The sequence below is a fragment of the Passer domesticus genome, chromosome 2 (assembly GCF_036417665.1).
Source record: "Passer domesticus isolate bPasDom1 chromosome 2, bPasDom1.hap1, whole genome shotgun sequence".
Classification (NCBI taxonomy): Eukaryota; Metazoa; Chordata; class Aves; order Passeriformes; family Passeridae; genus Passer; species Passer domesticus.
Window position 1 is genome coordinate 78,424,225 of NC_087475.1, and position 23,027 is coordinate 78,447,251.

The window sequence follows — 23,027 nt, forward strand, 5'->3', positions numbered from 1 at the left end:
AAGTTCCCTAGTCTTTTTGCACCTCAGCACAGCAGGAAAATGACTAGGGAAAACATCTAATATGATTACCTGTAACAGCCAATTTTAGGTTAAATAGATATTTAAATTCCACCAAATATTTGTACTCTCGCTTAACTTTCTGCTAAATTATTGTATTAAATTACAAGCCTACTAAAGATAAGAGGACACGGTTATTTAATTAACTGGGACTCTGTGAAGATTTGAAGACCAGACAACTGCAATTTCTGAACTACAATGTTGGCTTTTAGCTTTATGATTATTAAGTTCTAAAGTAAACAGATGCAAATTGTAGCACAATCATGTTAGTTCATTCTGACGGACTCAAATAGAACTTACCTATATGAAAAAGGCTTACCTCCTAAGAACTACATTCCTGTTCACAGGCAGGAATAGTAATTTTACCAAACATTGTGCATATATTAATTTTGTACATTGTGAAAAACACAATCACTTTTAAAAATAATTTTTAAAAAGTCACATGTGAATTACATGGGCTATTTCTCAGGCTTTTTTCCACCCCTCTTTCTAAAAATGATACTCCTCTCTTGATGTCCTGTGAAAAAAAGCTAGATGTTTTATTTACCTACTTCTGGAAATCCAAGATATATCTTCTAAGATTCAGAATTAATGTGTAGATGTGTAGCTTAATAAACATTTAAACAAAAATACATGAATCCAATCTGTCAGGGAAAAAAGGATATATGTAAATAAATAAGTTTTCCAAACTTTCAGCTTTGCTGTTAAATAACTTCCATTCAGTGTCTTTTTTTAAAGTGTAAGGATAAATTAAATAAAGGACATGAAAGATAAACTGAGAGAAAACACAAAAATATTTTGTATAAAGCTTACTTATATCATTCCAGGAAAAAACTTGTTGAATATTCAGAGGGAATTGTAAATCTAAAGCTTGTAATAAACCAGAAATCTTTATGGGAAATAAGGAAATTACGTCTAATGGTATGTAAAAACATGTTTAAACAAAAGAAGTATTGTGCTAAACTCTATAACAGTAATGTTTGCCAAGAAAAAGTTGAGACAAAATTTGTTTTAAGAACACAGATATTCCCTTATTATTATATCTTTCAAGGTTATATACTCATAAGAAACAATTATCATATCATTACCCTTGTGCTATAAAACTAATTTTCTCTTTCAAAATTGATGTGAACATACTTAGTTGATTGAAAGGGATGGATAAAATCCATGCATTTTAATGCTCTTTAATGGGTTGAGTCTAGAGAGAGTCTACCTTTCACAGAAATAAAAAAGGCTGAAATAAAGACACAAAAATTTCAAGTTTGTAGTGCTGATCCATGCTGTGACTAACACCGTACAATCACGTTGAAGAGATCTGTCATAGTTTACTTGAAATGTTTTCTTATATTCCAACTATTTCAGATAATTACATATGAAAAAAAAACTAGTTTTGTTATATGCTATTTGCATACTACTTTCTCATCCCTGCCCCAAAGGACTTTCAAACTTCAATCCTTTTACATTTGTTTTAATATTTAAACGTTCAGAAAAGAAGCTGGTTTGAGAGGAACCCTTTTTGAGCATCTATTTCAGGAGGACTTAGATAGGTCTTAATCATTTTGAGGAAATCACAATTAAATGAGATGAATGCATAAAAGAACTGTGAAGTTTTGAAGCAGGTTGAACAAACAGAAGGAATATTTTCATGATCATCAGCACAGCTCAGACATGTTTCTTGATGCCTGCCTGGATCTAGATAAATATCATTCACTTATTAGTTTAAAGAGTGCCCAATAAATAGAATTGCATATTCTTGCAGTTTGAATAAATAAATATAATGTAAATCAAGATTTTTTCCTTGCCTCACCACCCTCACAAAAGTAATTCAGGAACATTTCAAAAAGGAACTATCAGAACACAATACTGTAAAAATTGCTCATTATTTAAATTCATTTTAGAATTTTTTAAGAGTCTCCTTTTTTAGATTAATTTAAGTAATTTCACTTGACCTGAGACTATTGTTCAGAAAATAAGCAACTCTTCAGAAACATCTTGCTCAGCTATCTGCCAGCTGCATCCTCTTGAGGTTTCAAGCAGATCCCTGTATTCTGTCATTGTGAAGAAGGGGGAAATGAAAGGAAAAGAGATGACAGATTTATCATAATTTCTTGTGTATAATTGACCATTGTCAAAAAAAGTCTTGCCTGGAAAAAAATTAGGTAAATCCAGTGCCTACTGAAATCTCTGCTTCATTTCCTTTTTTACTTTTGTCTTGTTTTCTCAGTCTCTCAGGTGGCATTGCTGGTTTACTCACCACCATTTACTCTGTAATGCAGAAGGCTGTGGCAGAAGCATGGGCATGAAATGAGTCTGAACAAGAGAAAGTGAAGTGTCAAGAGGCCAGAGTGAAAGGTGACTACGTAAGTAGCACTTCTAAGCATCTTATGCACTGGCAAATGTGGTTCAATCCAAAATGATTCCTCTTAAATTATATTATTCTTATCCTTCCATTAACATGTTTTAGAATTCTGTTTGGGATTTTCAGTTGTTTTTCAGCTTTGTTTTTGTCGTTTTGGTTTTGGGGAGATTTTTGTATTTATTTCTTTGGTTTGTGTTGAGTTTTTGTTTGTTTTGTTGGGGTTTTTTAATAGTAATTTTCAATATAATATCTTTATCAATTGGAAATATTTAGTGGGAAAACACTAGGCTACACCTTTTATGTAAGTGCAGTCTAGTTCACCTATCTTCTGAATGTTTTAATTCCAAACAGCTGGTGTTATTTAGTCTGACAAATGAAACACTTCAGACAGTTTCTCAATTGTTGTAATTAAAAACAGGAAACAGCAAGATAAATGAAGGAATCATGGGATCAATAAAGCATTATTATTTTAATGACAATCTCAGAAGCCCAGATCATAAAATGCTAGTGTATAATGTGCAGGAAATCTGAACAAGCACACAGGGTGGTCTCTGATGGAACTCTTGAGTAATGATCTGAAGAGTGTGAACAAAAGTTAGGTGTTACACTAAATCCAAACTTTTTGTTTCTGAAAATAACAAAGCAGATTTCTGGGGAATTGTCATAAATTAAGATCATAGAACCATAGAAATTTTGGGTTGGAAAGGACCTTAAATATAATCTCTCTCAAACCTCACTGCCATGGGTAAGGTACCTTTCACTAAACCAGATTGCTAATAATTTCTAAAGATGCTGTAAAAAGACATGAGCGGCGGAAAATGATACAGGAATCAAAACTGAAAGAGAAGATAGGCAACAAAACCTGATATTGGGAGAGGTAGCTCCAGTGACAGTGGATATCAAATACCAACTCATTTTACATGAGGTGTGTGAAGTTAATGCTTGTGAAGGGAAAATAGAAAGCTGAAGCCACCTTGAGTCACATTGTGGTCTCCTTGAAAAACAAGGAGTCTATCAAATCAGAGAGGCTCCTCCTAGTGTTGAACGCAACAAATATCTTAGTAAGATGATTATTGGCTGTGATGAAGAGCAGGACATGGACCCAGAAGACACCACGCAGTCCAGTGCAGTATTATGGCTGAGGGACTGTTTCTTTTAATTGGTTTTAATTTGTGGATCTTGTGGTGCATCCTCTAGCATCCACAAAGTTTCTATCCAGTCACTACCTCTTTATGCTTTACTCTTCCTACTCCTGTGACTTGGCCAGAAGAACTGAAAGTGTTATGTCAGAATTGGCCTGTTAAAGAATATGATAGAAAGTATGAATATTTGTGTAATTCTCAAGATAGGTTTATACTTGTCTGTCCTCCATTACTGTTCTGGCACAGGCTGCTTTATTGGGTCAGCTCTTCTCTATTCTTTGGGCATAATTTTTTAAGTTTTAAAACTCCAATAATTGTAAGAGACACCTATTTGGCAATATTTACAGGTTATGACTTGAAACTGATTGTCAAAATGTTTGCCTTTTGAGGGACAATAATTTCTCTGTGTATTGCAGAAGCACCTTGGCAACTTAGAGATTTATAAAAACTGTGAAGCATTTGTATTACTGATACTGATGACCTTCAGATGAACTAACAATATGCTTATATTTTTACAAAAAGAAGTGTAACAATAAATGCATTCTGCAGAATGTGATATATACTTAACATTTTTCTCCAGGATTAGTACTTCCTTTTAATTTAAGATCAGTCAAATGAGGTCAAAACAAATTTAATAACTCCAGCAGAATTTTTAGTGAGAACTTTGGACACTGTGAAGCATCTAGCATCTTAAAAAACACTAACAGAAATACCATTGTAATTAACACAGTTACTTCATAAGCTCTCAGTTTGTGGGTTTAAAATACAAATACGCTTAATATTTAAATTATCTTTTACACAACAGGCAGATCAAAGGCTGTCCACTGCCTTTGAGGGTGTGCTGGTAAGCAGAGAGCAGTTCAGAAGAGAGAGCAGATGAGAAGCCTGGCAAAAAAACCTTGTAAAAAAAGTAGTGCTGTGATAAGAAACTGAAGCTAAAAGGTAGGAGTGAAGGTAGACTAGGGCAGGAAATGGCAGGGAATAAGAGGATTAAGAGGAAGCATCGATCGTGGAATCTTGAATGGGAGATTTGGGATACATGACATGAGAAGGTCCAAAGCACCAATCATGAAGAATATACAAGTAAATCTGGCTGAGGAGGAAATGGTGATTTTGTACTGTGGGTTGTGTAGGTGTTCCAAAGCAGATTCTCTAGACGAGAGAGAACTTTCCAAAGAACATACTTTCTGGCAAGCTTTTGCAAAATCAAAAGGCAAAATCTCAAGAATGCCCCTAATGATGTGTCAGAGGAGAGATTAATAAACATTAAATGCATATTAATTCCTCATTTGCTGTCTGCATTATTCATACCTGCATCATTTCATGAAACTGCCAACTTGGAATCATTCCTTTGAATCAAGATGTGTCATGCACTAGAGGCTCTGATCCACTTTGACTGTGCAAGGTTTGATCTTATGCAATTTCATGAAAAAGGATGTTGCTCTTGCTGCTTTGACAATATCTTAAGCTCTTTCACCTTCATCATTCACAGAAACTGTTTTCTTGCACTTCCTATTGGAAGCTGTCATATAAATGTTATTGAGTCACATCAAACATCTCCTAGATATGGCAGTAATGTGTGTAAGAAAAGGTCTCTGAAGAACTTTTATTTCCTAGAGTGTATTGAGAGATTTATAAAGTTATTTATCAGGTGTGTGATTGAGTGAGAGCTTCATTGCAGCAAGGATTGAAACAATATTCTTGTCCATTTTAAAACTACTGTCATAAATATAAATGAACAAATATACTAACCATTATCAAATATTTGTGAGAAAAGATTCCAAAACTTTTATAACTACAAGAAATTAGGTACATGTTCCGACAAAATCCTTTCCTCTATTTCATGGTGCAGATCCAATGGCTTCGCTGCTGAGTTATTAAAGTAGACTAGGCCATTTTTTCTTGTCAAAAATATTCTTTTATGTAGGAATTTCACAGGTAATTTGGGAAATGCAAAATCCAGAGCAAAACAAAACAAAAAAACCTATGTACTTTCTTCAAAAAATGTTGTTACTAATGCATTATCCATGGCAGTAATCTGAGATTTCTCTGCTTTCTTATTCTGTAATTCATAGTACTCCATGAGTTTCTATCAAAGTGATAAGAACACTCATAAGTATGTATGTTTCTGCTTCTGATCATCTTTATATGAAAGTTTTATTGTTCCTTGGTATTTTATTTTTCCCTGTGGGTCCTCTATCATTTATTAGATTTGTTTAACAACTGTTTAGTAGGTTTGCAATTTTAATGAATTAATTCCATAGGCAGAAAGGTCCATTATTGCCAAGTGAGAAACAGGTAAACATTACTAAAAGGAGAAACATTGATCCTGCTGTTGCTAGGAGGAAAATTAATACCAAATATTGAGACAGGAAGAACTGATGAAACTCAATCATTTTACTTGACAAATCACTGATCTTTCTAATACATTCTAATAATGTATTTTTTGATTTGACAATAATCTACACATGATGCTTAAGAAGATCACTTAAATCTCTGTTGAGCAGCTGATTGGGCAATGTTATGTTATAAAGAAAAGTCCTCTGTCCTTTAAGCGATGAACAGCTTTTCAGTTTGATTAATTTTCATTCCTAATCAATTCGGTTCACAAAGTTTCAAACATTTAATATTTAACCATATATTTTGATGATAGAAAAATTAATTACTCAAGAATTTAAGAGTAATTATAAAAAGTTTATTTAGTTACTGTGCCTGGGCATGAGAGTTCTGTGTTGACTCAAAAGTACAAGCAAAAAAGCTACACTCTAACAACTCTTCTTACTTGGCATGGGAATCTGCATTTCAGACATTGTCCTCTTCCTGTCATGGAATTGTTCTCCACTCTTGACAGTCCAGAGAAGCAAGGAATGAATTATTTAATTTTGCAAGTGAAGTTAATGTATAAGTAAATTCCTCTGAGGATGTGGCACAGAACTCAATGACATCAGCGAAAAAATCCCTTTTATATCATAGCTCTCCAGTTTTATCAATCTGATGTTGTGTGTATGTTTAAATAATGTGCAACATTAAAGAGATGGTACAGAGGGATTAGATTGTTTTTATCATAGAAAATGCCAAATTGGCACTCACAGTTTCATACTCACATGCACAAATATGAGACATGTATGTTCTAATATTTTGATCATTATTACACAGGATGAAATGGAGGACAGAAAATTATTCACCTTGATTCCTCTTGATATCTTCTAGGCTCATCTTGAGTGGCATTGCTCTCTGCAGCCTTTAAGGCTTTTGACAAAGGCACGGGGCCATGCTGAGCAGTATCACTTTGAGATTACCTCACAACTCTGCTGTGGATTTAGCTCTTGTGTAGCTTATCTTCAATATTTGGCTTGATCCTTGCTGTTATCCATGGGTGGCCACTTTCAATCTCTTGACATGTTGCACGTTTACCACTTGTCTAAACCCTGCTGCAGCACTTCTGCTATTTTTGAGCACACAAATACACCCCCTCATTCATACTCCAGGCAAACTTACATATAGACTATGCTGTGTATTTCCTTTACAGATCTTTTATGAAAACATCAACTTGGAGAATGGAAGGTAAGAAAGAAAAAATGAACCACTGCCAACAGGTGTGCCTGCATTATTTATGCTTAATGTTGAGATCACAAATTAATGGAAAGAAGTTAATCAATGCCTTTACAGATTCTAGAAGAAGCACTCAAGTGAAATATCACTTTTAGTTTTGTTTTGCAATTGCCAGACTGAATTGCCTGAGGCTGAAACTGCCAGGGGCTGCAACTCTGCAACTTTCTTTTCATTACAGTGTACATCCTCTCTTTGCCATTAAGAAAGTGAAAGGATTTTTTGAAACAATAACATTTGCAAAGTAGGTCTTCTCAAACAGAGCATAAGAGGATGTCAGGTAAAAATATCTAAGGAAAAAGGAATAAGTTAATGACATGAAATCTATTTTTAAGACCCTAGATGATTTAACCCAGACTGTATTTTTCAGTATTAAAAATGGTTTCTATATCTAATACAAGAGTATATAATACATTTGACAATCTCTAGGTGCTTTTTATAAGATTTGTTACTTATATTAAAACTAGAAATGGCCTTGCCTTCATCAGGATACTCCTAATTCAACTCCATATTTTTTTCTGTGGGGAAAAATTTAGGTATCAAAAATTAATTGGACCCTAAACAGAAAACCGACGACCATTTGCTTTATTCCATACATGAGCTTAATAAATACAAGTATGAAGGAATCCTCCAGTTAATATTTGAAATTTATTTTGAATTGTATGAACAGCAGATCACATTGTGTTTAGATGTCTATTGTGCAATCACCCACAAAGACATAAAGAGGGCATAAATTTTAGGCTACAGAAATCTAAAGAATGTAAATTGAAATAAAACAATGGAAAATAGATATTTAAATAATGATTTTGGAGGTATCTATTTGCCTTTGGACTTCTGAAACTTTCAATTGCCATAATAAACTTATCATATACTGTAATATTTAGAGAGGAATCCCATGAGAATCTTGATTTTATTTTTAAATTGAAATGTATGTTTTCACAATGATTTTTAAATGAAAACACTCTTTTGTGAATGCCAGGTATCTCTAATGGGAATAAAATCACTAGTGCTGATTTTCAGTCACTAAAATGTTTGAATTACATTTAAAAAATACAACAAAATGTGATAAAGTGTCATTTATTTTTCCCCAAAGCTCTTGTAGACAGAAAAATTAATTTTCTTCCTGGTATTTAAAAGAATACATTTCTCTTCAGCAGTGTATATCATGGCAGATGTTATTATCTACTTCAGATAGAGCTGTACATGAAATGTCCTTGTTGTATTATAATTCTTATAATGCCAAATTTTGCACACCTCATACATTTCACAGTGCATTTAATCCAAGAAAAAAAATGGATTGTATTTTTTTGTTGAAGATCTCAATAGTTTTATACAATTTTGACAGGTGGATTAGTACTACAATTTTGAATCAGCAGGTGTTCAATCCCTGAAATATTATCAAAACGTATCTGAAACAACTTTAAAATGGTGTAATTTTGTTACTGCCACAAGTTTAAACTTCCTTCTCTTCCAATATTAAGAACCCAAAATCTACTCCAAGATAAACAGTTAGTGCTTCAGAAAGGGGAACTTGGAATTTCTCATTTTAGGTCCTTGACAGTACAGCATCTATTTTTCTCATCCCATTGCTGGCCTTTCTCCACCATCCATCTATTTTTTGTAGGAAATAACACTGGGTGAACTGCATGTAATGGTACAAAAAGAATTAATATAATAATTTTTTTTTCACCAAAAATATCAAAATTTTCTTAGTTATGCAAGTAAGACCTACCTATTACCAGTAAAAGATCTGAACTGTAATCTACAACATCTTGGAGTAATGTCAAGATATGCAATTCCAATTATTTCAGCACTTAGGACTTTGTTCTTCTTAAACATGCTGATTGCTACTGCAGACTTCTCTGAAGACTAAAGTTTGAGTATTACTACTTTTTATATTTAATAGCATAAAACCCACCATTTATGTCAGAAGAGTCAAGAGACAAAAGCAGATCACTCAGGTGATCAGAATTTATCAGAACTGCTCAGCAAAAGCACTATGCAAACAATATACAGCCCTGAAATCCTTCTCATGGGACACCTGACAAATACTTTACAATAGCCAATATGTGGATGAAAAAGTCAAGCTTTGTTTATACACAGCCTTGTACCACCTATTCAAAATTGACTGAGACATTTAAAGGGGGGAGGTGCCACCAAGTTTTGAAGAGAATGGACATCTGCTGTTACTTATCCAGCACCCCTGTGAGGGAACAGGAGACAGGAGTTCTTCTCCCACCTCCCTAATTTGACCTTATAATTGTGAAAGCCTGAAATATAAGGAGAAGGATAAAGCAGAACTTTACCTATACATTCTTTCCAGTCACCAGTCAATTCTCAAAAATTTTTTGATAGGGAGGAAAGGAGTATAGAAAGAAGACTTTCTGATGAGCAAAGTAGCAAAAAGTGGACAATCTTCAAAGGTTGCTGTCATCTGTTTAAAATACTGTCTTGACCAAAGCTTTAATTTGTAGCTAACTTTGAAAGAGTGTGAACAGCTTGTATCCAACCCAAGCCATCAAATTTTTATTGGCCTGTAATGGGAAGGGTCAACTTTTATAACTTTTTAACACAGCATATAAAATTATCTAATGTTTTGTACACTAAAGTATTTTATTTCCAGCCAAATTGATTTTGAATTAACATGTTATTAACTGAAGAATAATGAAAAAAATTAATTCAAATAATAAAGTAATAAGTGCCAATTAGTTGTAGAAAAATTAATCTCAGAGATGGTAGAGAAGAAGTCTTTTGGTGAATGGTTTATGAATAACATTTTGTAGCTACTAAGATTTGGACAGCATTCCTGTAATTGCATGTTTTATCCTTATCCTGTATAATTTCCTTCTTTTTAGTGAAAAAATGGAAGATGGCTGAATAGGGTATGCTTTGCTCATAGTACACGTCCAGCTACAATCATCTTACAGAAATTGGGTGGATATAATTTACTCTGAGGTGTGTTAGGTGTGAGAGATTGAAATGTTAGATGTTAATGACAAAAAAATTGGGCATTTGCAAAAGCAGAGGGTGGGGCCAGGTTTGCACACCCCAGCTCAAGGGGAGGAGTAGAGTTTTTTGCGTGTGATGGTGAGACCTCTGATTTGCATTAAGAATGGCCCAGGCAAGGAGGGGATGCACACCTGTCACCAGAGGATGACCATTCCAAACCAGCCTTTATTTGGCAACAAGATGACGTTTTAGCTGGAGGAGGGAAACATAAGAAGATGATCCTGCAGAGATGGGATAATGCTTTTTTATCATGCCAATATCTGCCCTTACACAACTGCCTCTGGTGTAAAAGTCCCCCCTCTTGGGGGGAAAGGACCTTAAATATAATCTCTCTCAAACCTTACTGCCATGGGTAAGGTACCTTTCACTAAACCAGATTGCTAATAATTTCTAAAGATGCTGTAAAAAGACATGAGTGGTGGAAAATGATACAGGAATCAAAACTGAAAGAGAAGATAGGCAACAAAACCTGATGTTGGGAGAGGTAGCTCCAGTGAGAAGGGGAAGGATCAGGACATTCATATTCATGCATAGGTCTGAAGGTGTTCATCCCTTCTGATGGGGCAAAACTGGCTACATTGACATGAGAAACAGCTGTCCTGTCTTAGAAGGATTCCTCAAAGACCCATAAGTGCCCCCAGACTCATTTCTAGAGCCTTCCACCAGAAGACTGTGGGTGATGCACCATGTTACATCAGACAGTGTAAAACTTCCTTCACTATTGCAGGTTGCTGGGCATTCCCACCTGAACCTGAGCATGTATAAGCCATTGAACGTTGTTTTTGTTTTCTTCCCCCAACCTGATGGGCCAAGATTGCGACCATCACCTCAACCAACAGTCACTGAAATTGTAACAATCACATCTCGTCCCTGGATCCATGAGTGGTGATATCTTTCCACTCTGTGCTCTTGTCCTTTCTCTTCTCTTTTTTTTTTTCTGTATGTATTTTCTTAAGCAATATTTTTATACTTTTAGGTTACTATATCTCTTTAGATAATAACCAAAATGGCTACATACTTCCTTTCTCTTGCAACCAAATTGTTCTAAAATAAACCTGCCATACATAAATCAACACCGTTCATTCAGTGTTGTTTCACTCTAATCCACCCCAAAGGATCTATTAAGAAGAACCTCAGTTACCCTCACCTTCAGATGCAGGTCATAGCATCAGAATATTATCCTTTTTAATATATCACAGGGAATAAAAGAGTGTTCTAATCTAGCATTTACACTGCATGTATTTGATGTGGCCTTTTCATATTAGGTAGAGGGGAAGGAGAGTACTGAGATAAGAAATGAATTCACTGTGGGTGAGTTTACTCTTACAGTAAACTCTGTAAGTACAGTCATCCTTTAGATCAAAAGAGTGCAAAAGGTGAATTTATTTAAAGGCTTATATAAATTTAAACCCTCAGATTTAAAACCAAAGAATATTTTGTTCCTCAACTAATTTAGAACCAATCTTTCCAAATCTCATCTTCAGCTACTAATATCTTAAATTTCACTTCAAAAAACCAGTTTTGTGGTTCAGTTCTTGAAGCTTTATAGAAAAGAGCAGGAGAGCCTAGAGATGGTCAGAGGGCACTATTGCTTTTGTGGTCTAGACCTGATTCACAAGCCTACCTACCCTTATTTTAACTTCTGAATATGAATCCCTGTATCACTTTGCTCATCCTGTTTCACAGATACCATCCATTGCTTCTTAATATTCTAGTTCTAGATGTGTTGAGTGCATAGTGTTTGTGGAAGTTGCAGATACATTCTCTTTCTTGTTGCTTTATGTTCCTTTATTGTTCATTGGTCACAAGAAGGTCATTGTCATTTCATGAACGGCTTTTTGCATCTGTATTCTTACCATAAACCAACTTAAAGCTCCACAGTCCTTATGTGACTTTCTCGAATAGTATGTTTACTTGGGATTTTTTAACTTTATTATATGCCTGCTTTTAACATAAGCAGTGACATATACATGTAGTTAGCAATATAATATTCTTATTGAGCAGTATATCCATAACACATTTTAAATAGCATGAAGATTGTTGCCAAATAACAGTCCACATTTGACTCCTTGGCTAATATAGCACCTATTTTATAATCTAGTTACCTTTATTTTTCCTCCTCCATAACACAGTTGGATTATAGATAACCTGACACAAAGAAATAATTTTAAAATAATGGTCTTGAAATCCAATAAACCTTTTGGTTTTTATAATAGATCTCCTTATTATAGTTAATACACCAGCATTTAGTGTGTGGCTATATATTTTTGGCTGCTGTATTCTCACTAAACACACTTTTTGGAAAGTAAAATTAGTATCTCTGTCCACAAGACACCAATAAATTAGTATGAACCTTGGATCATGTTTCACAGTTTTATTGAAAATACATTACGAGGAAATCATACAACAACCTTTCTTGTATATTTTCACCGTCTTTTTGGAACACACTGTCCCATTATCTTCACAGCATTTGGCTCATGTTACTAACTTATTGAGACAAAAAATCTTCAAGACTGGTATTATATCTTGCAGACAATATCTTTCAACTATAGTTACCTTGGCATTTATGAAAGAATAATATTCTTCAAAGTTTTAATTTTTTATGACATTCATATTAAAACATAATTTTGACAATATAAACTCCACAGGATGAGTCCCAGGCAAGACGTTTTTCTGAGGTCAGTGGGATAGCTGACAAATACAAATTAATAACTTGGGAAGAAGATTTGTTCATGACGAGTCTGTGGCTCCAGCAAAACCTCAGTGTTGGTTGTGACTCCCAACACTAGTTGCAATATAGCAAAGTAAAAGAAAGCCAAGTCTTGTTAAAGAGTATTCATTAGAAAAATGAATTTGTTCAGTTTGGTAAAATATTCAAGGTTTGATGTTTGTTTGCTTCCAAAAGAAAAGGTTGAGAGAAAATTGCAAATACTAGTGTGTTTATGAAAAAAGCAAAACATCAACTCAGTACAAAAAGTAGAATTGAAATGAAAAAAGAATCCTGACTGAATTTCTACTGTTTAACTAGCTTCCAAAGTGCTAGCTAAGAAGATCTGATTAGGATAGTGTCAGTAAATATAATAAAAATATTGTTGAGGTACATTTTTGAAGTCAAAAGTATCTCAGTTTAGAGATTTATCCAGAATGAGAACAGAAACAGCAGGTTTTCAGCATTGTTGTCCACCTAGAGTCCCACATACATAATATCACTTAGAGCCACACAAGAAAATGCAGCATTGCTCTAACCATGACTCTGCCACATTTGGTACAGTATTCCTCTTGGACATTTACAGTTTTAAGTGTCTCTGCCATGAGCATAATATTTACTTGTCTGTCAGAAATCTAATAATAGCCAGAAAGAAAAAAAAAGCAGAAAGTTCCCAAAAGCCAGTTTCCATGGAATTAAAATATTGTATACTGAATAAAACATTTTTTTGTTTCATTCTTTGTTGTGCTGCCATCAAGAAAGTAATTCACCATCTCCCATGTGTCTGCAACTCTTCAACTTTTCCTGAAGATAAAGGACAAAGAGCCTTCTACAACATAGGTAACAGTAAAGTTGTACCACCTTTGGGCATGATCTTTAAATCACTGTATCCCTACAGAGACATAATTTCTTTATTTTTCCTAAATATTGCATCTGGTTCTGCACATCTGCATCAAAGTGAGAGCAGCTGAGCTAGATTTTTGTGTGAAGTGGCAATTCTCTTCCCTTTGCAATCACATGGAGCTGCATGGCTTCAGTAGATGTTGAGCAGGGACCTACTGAATGGATCAGATTTAAGTCACATATTCCCAAGCACGGGAAGCCTGCCAGGCATCTGTGTGAGTACTTCCATTATAAACAACAAAGCAGAAACTTCACTTTTACTCTGTGCTTGCCTGGAGATGTAATGTTTTGCACATGAACCATAACAGATTACAAATTTAAAGTTTTAAATATAATTTGAACTAAATATTTTCAGAGCTTTATTAAATCTCTGCATTTTTTAACATGAAAGAAAAAGAAATTGTTTAATTTCCCAGGCTGTTGTACCATATTTTTGATCCCACACATTCAGTTGTACCAGTAATATTACGTTCTGCCATGTCAACAGAGTAATGAAACATGACTGAATTAACCAGACACAGCAATGAAATAGGCCACAAAATGTAACAAAGTGGAGTTTTCTGAACAAAAGGAGGAAAAAAAGGCTCAATACTTTTGTAATTATAATACAGTTTCTTGCCTGAGCATCAGTTAAAATAAATTTTAAAAATTTCTTCACTTTAAAAACATTTTAGATACTGGAGTAATGGGAATTTTCCACGTTTGACCTGGACTTGCAAATGTTATCACTATGCTACATCATGCTGAAGACACTTTATAATTTGACAATGTAGTTTTCAAAATCTTTTAGTACTTTACAAGTACTAAACAATATAATATTGCTCTTAATAAAGCACACACATGCAGGTATATGTGTGTATATACACAAATTCATACACACAAAAAATCAGCAGGATATGAAAAGGTAAAATGTATCCCTAAGGTCAAGCCTTCACTGCTCCTTACAAGTAGCACAGTTAATACAAGAGAATTTTCTAGAGAAATTTCAGACATATTGACAAAGTGTATTTTCATATTTGTAGCTTATTCTGCATCTGAGGATTCATTTTATTTTACCAATAGCAGCATAAGTTTGCCATGTGTTCTCTCACACACTCCAGTAATTTCCCACATGAGGAAGTGTTCCTAATTCTAGTTAAAATTTCTGTGACTGAAGTGTTGTCTAGAACATAATACATGAAGATGGAAATCAACCATGGTTGAACACTGTGGTTTAACCAGTATTGACTGTATAAATCATATGTATATATAATATTTTTAAAAGTACTCTAGTCTCAAACTGAGATACCCCAAATCCCTCTGACACCCTTAGCTGATATTTATTAGCTCAGACTTATCATTGTGCTGCCTTTTCTTCATCACCAGTAAAAGGTACAGGACACTTATATATTGCTTAGGACATGAATACAATATGAATAACTGTCTTCCCATACCATGTACAGTAAGCATTCTCATTAAAGGATAATTCTTCCATTTGGTTGAGTATATCAACTAACTAATGTCCTTGAGCTCTGTCAATAAAAGGTATACACCTATTGGAACACTGAAACATCAAACTTCTGAAACAAGTGATTAAAAAGTTCTTTGTAATTCCTTATTGGTGGAAGGATGTTGAACAGTACTGAAGAAAATCTGTATTTGACATAGCAGGGACAAATTAGAGGCCAAATGCATGACTCGTCTGCATGTATTCAATGATTTCTTATGAAATAACATGTTTACAGATGGTGTCTTTATTTTCATTTTGAAAATATGGCACCACAGCCACAGTGTGTCCTGATGTGGGGCATGGTAACATTCGGGTTTGGAAAAATAAATGAATCTTAGTCATTTTTAAGGGGTAATATTGAGACTGATGTTGTTTAATGTCTTCTTTGCTGGCCTGTAAAATGGGATGAAGTGCAATACCATTTTCAGATGGTATCAAACTTAGAGAAGATGGCAGAGATTTTATAAAGTTTAACAAATCTGAATGCAACACCCTGCAAATGCTGGGCTAGCAACCTGTTTAACAAAAAGAGTTTGAGATGTCCCAGTGGCCAAGTGAAACCTTATTCAGGAGTGTGTCCTGGCACACATGAAGAATATAAGCTCTATAAGAAAGAGTGTGGCCCATAGGCCAGAGTTATTCTTCTTCACTTGCTAAGTGCTAAGAATGCAGCATCCAAAATATTATTCCCATTTTGGTCTCCCGGTAGTCCAGAAATATTAGAATAAAGGAATTAGTCAGTGAAGGGCCACCAAGCTGTTTAAGGGTCTGGAACACAAGATATTCAAGGAAAAGGAAGGAAAGTCTAAAGGACTTGGTTTTGTCATTATGGAAAAGAGAAAATGAAAGGAAGCTGATTTCAAACATTCAGGAGCAAAGTGCAGAAAAGATAGAGCCAGATTCTTCTCAGAGGTACACCATAAAAATATTACAGCTCTGTATGTGAGCTACAACAAGGCAAATTATTAATAGATTTTAGGGAAAAAAATGACAATGTCAGTAATCAAAGACTGCAAAAAATTGTGAACACAGGTCAGAGATATTCTGTGCTTCACTGTGATCTGAATTTGAAACAAAATCTAGATTGGAGGCTGTCCGTGCTCTGAGTGGGAGGTTGATTCCTAGGAGTTACATTAGCAGACTCCATTAGAGGCTTTTGTCTTGTCTTAGATGTTCTGTTTCAAAGAAAATGCTGATTTTTAAAACGAACATTTTTTTTTACTATTGCAGGGACTTGAACCATTGTATTCATGATAAAATTCTCTTTTGTACTTTTAATGTTTTGCAAAATGAGACATAAAGAACCAAAGAAACTCTCCTATCCTTTCCTTGCTAGGTTGATCTGTCTTTGTGGATATTCTACCTCCAGTTACAATTCTCTGGCTACAATTATCCACTAAAATGAGCAGGAAACATTATGGAAGACATTTGTTCTGGAAACACTTATTTTACCTTCTTATTTGTCTTTTCATGGCAGGATAAAAGAAGGAGGAGAGAAGCAGTCTCACTGTCTCTTTTCCCAATTCAAACATTATTTTTCCAGGGGTCCTCTAATTTTATGTTACAACACTTTCATATTTGGCAGTATCTAAACCCAGCTGCATTGGATAAATCTTCCCCATGTTCCTTCTCTAACCTCTGAATTTTTGCATGCAAGTGAAAAACTGTGAAAGAGAAAAATAAACATGGAAATTTTATTCTTTACAGTAGATTTTATCTGATGGGGAAAAAATGTTAAGGATTCCACTTCTCTAAGTGCATATAAATAGTAATTTTTAAATTCCTTTTCTCTTAATTTATCATTAGGCTAGAAAATGGTTCAGTGCATTGAAATCAGAAAAGGTGACATCTAAAAGTAGAATCAAGCATCAATAGTTTTTTGCTTGAATAGTCATTTGCATTTGGAGAGTACTTCCACATATTCTGTTTTCAAAAGATGTCCATTTTCTTATCAAAGATTGAATATGAATCCTAAATCCAGACTCCTTAGTGTTATGAAATTCCATTGTTTTGTGGGTTTTTGGTTTGGTTGTTTTTTGTTTCTTGTTTGCTTGGTTTTGGGTTTGCATGAGGTTGGGGTTTTTTTAATCATAGAATGGGTTGGGCTGGAAGGGACATTGGGGATCATCCAGTTCCAACCATTCCACGATGGGCAGGGACACCTTTCCCTAGGCCAGGTTGCTTAAAAGCCCCACCCAGCCTTGCCAAAATTTCATGCAGCATACAGGTGTAGTACAGAAACATAACAAGAATTTATGCTTAAGAAGGTGGTGAAGAACAGATCGCTCTTCTGTGTTTTGAGGGAAAGAGGAGTGCATGCTGTGAACTTAAGTGGGAAATCAACACCCAAGTGAAAGAACAGTGTAGTGGCTTCTGATATGCTCTGGCCTGAATACTGCTGGATATAGGCTGTTGTTTGTGATCACAGTCAGTACACAGATGGACTGCCTGCAACTTCCTCTTTAATCATGGAATTCTGAGTGCTCTGTGATCTGTTTGTGTGGCTTCACAGACTATCAGCATTGCATGAACTGACCATAGCCTAGGAATAAACCTTTTATTTTCTATTTCTCCTGCTAGGATTGTCTATCTTGCTACTTGGTGAAATTGTGAATTTCTGCAACTGGAAAAAAGCAACAGGATTCTAACTACCTTTCCTGTCTATTAATAAAAAACAGGGAGAATATAATTTACTTCACAATTCACACAACTTTTCAAAGCCTTTTCAGACTTTAAACGGGGCTTAAGAGTAAAGTTCCTTCCTCCTGTAAAATTCTCACATTGATCATTACTTTCTGCCTACACAAATTTCCCATTCACTTTCAAATGTATGAGTCACTGTTGAGCTGAGTATGTATTTTATTTTGAGTGCTGGTATTCCATCAAAATGTTATCAACAGAAATGCATCCTTCACTTTCTGCCTTATATTTTCTCTGCACTGTTGTGCCCTGGTGAGTAATGTGTAGAATGGTGCAGGATGGAGCGTAGCTTATGCTTTAATGAACACTGCTTGTGTTTCACTCCAGAAATGTAAGTTTTTGATCAATGAAAACAAGAAGTTCTGAAACCTGAAAGCATCTAAAACTAGCTAATTGTTTTAGAGGGACAGGAGCATAGCATTTAAATTGGGTATACTTCAAAAAGGATAAGTATACAGTGTGCAGAAATGTATAAGAGGAGTATGTGTGGTGGGTTTGTCACTGAACTTTAATTAAAAGCTGTTCTGGTAACTCATATGAAAGTGTTTATGACAAAAATGGCTGAGTAGATACAAAATCTACATAGACTTTGTTACTAGGCTTTTCATCTTTATAGGTATTGTAAATTAAAAATATGCCTTTTAGAAAGAAACAGGGCTTAGTGCTTTGCATTTTGTGCAATTCTTTGCAACAGAAAACAGAAAAAGTGTTGCATATGATATGACTCAGAATATTTGTATGAAAAGAAAATCTACAAAGTGAATATGAAACAACGTTTTAATTTTAAATAAAGAGCTGATTCTGATCTTCACAGACTTTGTTTTTCATCTCTTATGATGGACACATAACTGTGTCAAAACCAACCAACCAAAAAAGCCCCTCAAAATCCAAACAAACAAACACAACAAAGAAAAACAATACCCATTTTAAAGTTTAAGTGGTTTTGAACTGCATACAGAGATTCCTTTCTGAACCTTCATATCAGTATCTTAGTAAGCCACAAAGTCATAGAGAATTAAAAACCTACATACTCCTAAGCTGCTGCCATCTCTATCAATGCATCCTACACTTCATTCTCTTGATGAGTTGTAGACACTAATGCTGTCATCTGTCATGTGTGATGCATCAAGCACCAGAAATGAAGTGCAGAGCTGCTGACATGGGGCAGCAGCAGGAGGAATGTATCATCCAGTGAGCTCCCTTTGAGGCTCGGGTTGAATCATATAAAAGTCCAGTTTCCTGACCTATCAAACCATTAGTGGCTGAGAGATCATCAGCTGGGAAACTCCAGCTCATGCTCCTGCTTACCTCTTGCAGGCAGTGTCGATTACTGTGAAACTCATGGGTTGCAGCAGGTCAAGTGTAAATGTGAAAGGGAGCAAAAGGACATGGAAGCACATGGCACTTCACCTCCATAGAGGTGGGGATGTGACCGGCAATCAGGCTGTATTCTTGACATCATTATGATGCACTTTTTTAATAAAACAAGATTTACTTCATAAATTTGATACCTGAAGATTTCATTATGTCTGCTTTTGGTTTTGGCTTTTCTGTTCCTTTCCAGCTGATAATAGATAAGCAACCAGCTTTTCTGTATATGTTTTTGTCTTGTAGAAGCTTATGAAAAGAAGCAGCTACACTACTTTTTTACTTAAGGATTTGATTAGAAAGGATGGTATCTATGGTTTTGCACATTCTCTTAATCTAGTGACACTGTGTTCTTAACACACTTTAATGTTTTTGTTCACAATGATTCATACTGATTTTGTGGGTTAGTGGGTGATGCAAATTCTATTAATACAGAATAGACATGTTTTAAATCTGTTTAAAGGAGACATGCAAACTTTATTTTTGTCTTGAAAGCCTTGTTTGGTTTTTTTCCATAGAAGTACAAAATAAGTCATTCAAGCAAAAAAGATGAATCTGTCTGTTTGTGTGTGACAAAGAAGCAAAAGATAATTAAGATGAGCATTTAAAGGATGTATACTTTCAGGATTCTATTTATTTATTTATATATATATTTATTATCTGTTCTTAATAATTTTGGAACTCATTTCCCTCTATTTTCCACTGTTTTCTTCGTCATTAAATAGGTAATACAGAGAACTATTTAATGCACTCTTCCTCTTTTCCACCCTACCTTGTATGTTATTGAGATTTTATACACAAGATAGTAAAAAGACAAGTAGTCAGGCACTGGTGCTGATGAATGACAGTAACTTAAGACCTGGTTCCATCTCCTCACACATTTTAACAGAGCATTTATTCACATAAGCAATGACTTCAGTATGAGGAAGAAGATGGACTCTGCCAGAGTCTTCACTGTTTTCAAAATACAAAGTTCACTCTTTCTGAAAAGCAAAACTTCACTAGTCAACTTAATTAGCATTGCAAAAGCAGCTTCATTTAAATCATTCATTGAGAAAAATCTGAAAGGCAGAGGACCAGAAAGCGTTGTCTGATACTTATTACAGTGACATTAATGTTAGAATTCTTCTTGTTTGGGAGTGTTTCTATTTAACACTCCCTGGGAGCCACATGTGACATCCCCTCATGATCTCCTACATCTAGCAAAAAAATAGCTATAATAGTCATGGGAAGAAAAGGGTAAAATTAACCAGAATAGATCATATACAAAATAATTTATTTAAAATGAAAAAAAAAAGGTTTACTCTCTCTTTTAAGATATTGACAAGTACTTGCCTTCACTTATCCTCACTCCTCATGAACATCTAGGAGTAAAATAGCATGGAGGTGATGAGCAGTGATGGCATGTATAAGAAAGTACACAATTTTGTTTAACTCCATTTAACTCCATGAGTCACAGTGGGTCAAACTCATCCCCTATCTGACATTAACTGCGTAGCAAGGGAATTGAAAACAGAGTACATGCTCTTGTGAAGATACTCATTCCTATCTAAGTAGTTAGTGAGTTTTAAATATCTGGTACCATGCTGATAATCTACATTTATCCTAAGTATTTAGGGGCTCAAAATGGACAGCTTGCTCTAAACCAAAATTTCTGTAGGTTGGTCCAAAGATTTTTTTTCTCTTTTCTTTACTTTCCCCACCCTAAATTACATCAACATGTATTTAAAAATTTTGGATGCTTAAATTATTTAAAAGTGGTAGATAGATGTTACTAGCAAGTTCACAAATTGATTCATTGAGATAGTGACACAAGATTACTATTTTCTCACTAGCACCAAAAAAAAAAAACCCCAAAAAAGTGGCAATATTTTAATGCCTGACTCACCTACCTGAATTAAGAATAAGTCACCTCTAATAATCAGTGTTGAGAAATGGACACATCTGATGGGATGAAACCACCTTTTGGAGCTCATTGTGTCTCCCTTAGCTATAGAGGACAATACTCAAAATCTAGGTGCATTTAATCTGATATATAAATTCAGATAAAACATTGAATTGACTGCACAACACACAGGGAGCAGATATATTGACTCTAGGTTACTTAAAATTACCTGTTATGCCCAGAATCTTTCACTACCTCTCTTCTTCCACTGTCTCCAGATTAACTGTGCATTGATAATAAAAAACACGTTTTATACGGAATAAGGGCATTCAGAGCTTATATATATATATATATATATATTTCATACTTGGCAATGAAATGTTTTTTTGTTTTGGTGGGGTTTTTTGGTTTTGTTTTGTTTGGGTTTTTTTTTGTTGTTGTTGTTGTTGTTGTTTTTGGGGTTTTTTTTGGTTTTTATTTTTTGTTTTCTGGGTTGGATTTTTAGGGTTGTTTTTTGGGGGTTTTTTGTGTAGGTCTAGTTTCCTCTAAAAGCTGTTACATTTCATCTTTTTTTTTTCCTTTGGCTGTTTTTCTCAGTTTCATGTTGTTTTCCTTCTTGTAGCATCCTTGCTTTCTTTTCCCTGGCACCCTTCCCTTCCCTCTCCCAGGGTTACCATAGAAATATACAACCACAAATTTCATCAGAGAAATTCGGGCTGAAGTAATAAACTGAAATGTCTGGAAGAGATACTTTACATAAGTCACAAACCAAATTGTACATTTAGAGAATTATTAATTATGTGATATTTTTAAAGAATTTGGGTATGTCTGTGGAGATGCTTTTATTGTTTTGCTTTTAGCTTGTACTCCACTATTTGCATTAATAGTATTGGCAATAAATACACTGATTTGAAGTATCAGCTTGGCAAGCCCTTTATCTTCTGCCTATGGTATTCATTTAACAGCTATGAAAATAAAACTTGGCACTTTCCAAAACAAGACTACAAACAAAGCTAAATAGACTATGCACAGTATGTATGCATGTATATACATATGTACAGTGTGTATATACACACACACACACACACACACACATACAAAAGTGTGACAAACCTCAAACAAAAAGCCCAAATGAAAAACCAAAAAAGCCAACAACCAGCAATATATTTCTTTTTAAAAGTACTGCTAGATATGAGGTCATTATGAAGATAATTATATCATTAGATAGATAGATAGTTAAACTGGTAAGAGCAAAGCCATTTACAAATATGACATGATTCTTCATATGCTGCATAGTGAATCAACCTCAGTTTATGGAAAATGTATTACATGCACAACAGTACTAAAATAACAGTCTGAAGTGGCAATTTTCACCCCTGTAGTTATTGATTGTTTGATTTGAGAGTTCATTCTTCACTTCTTATGATGTCTCACTGGTCACCAATTGTTTTACTTCTAGATTAGCTGTTTGAAACCACTGAAATAATGGCATTATTTACATGGCCCTTCAAATAGCACTGAATAAAATATCATTATTTTATTAATAAGATATATGTATATATTAATTCTAGGCAGAAAAAAAAATCAGACCATTTTTTCTGCCTTTTGTTTTTCTCTCTAATTCAAAAATTTTAATGGAAAATTCATATAATTATTTATACAGGAAAGAAAATACAGTCCTAAGAAAAGCTTCACTTAAAATTAATTTTGAATGCTTTTACTTCAAAGTTCTGGATCTTGAAAATTTTATTACAAAAGGTTAGATGCGCTAGAAACAACATCTTGTTTTTTTTGAAGTT

General features: G+C 34.5%; 1 long non-coding RNA gene across 1 annotated transcript in view; it reads left to right on the top strand.

Moving 5' to 3' along the window:
* The first annotated feature begins 2,331 nt into the window (after positions 1-2,331).
* LOC135295530 (uncharacterized) overlaps positions 2,332-23,027 on the top strand; it is a 29,332-nt gene continuing 8,636 nt past the window's right edge. Inside the window, exons 1-2 of the long non-coding RNA XR_010357657.1 lie at positions 2,332-2,417; positions 7,088-7,122. This is a non-coding gene — a long non-coding RNA (uncharacterized LOC135295530). The remainder of the gene's footprint in view (positions 2,418-7,087; positions 7,123-23,027) is intronic.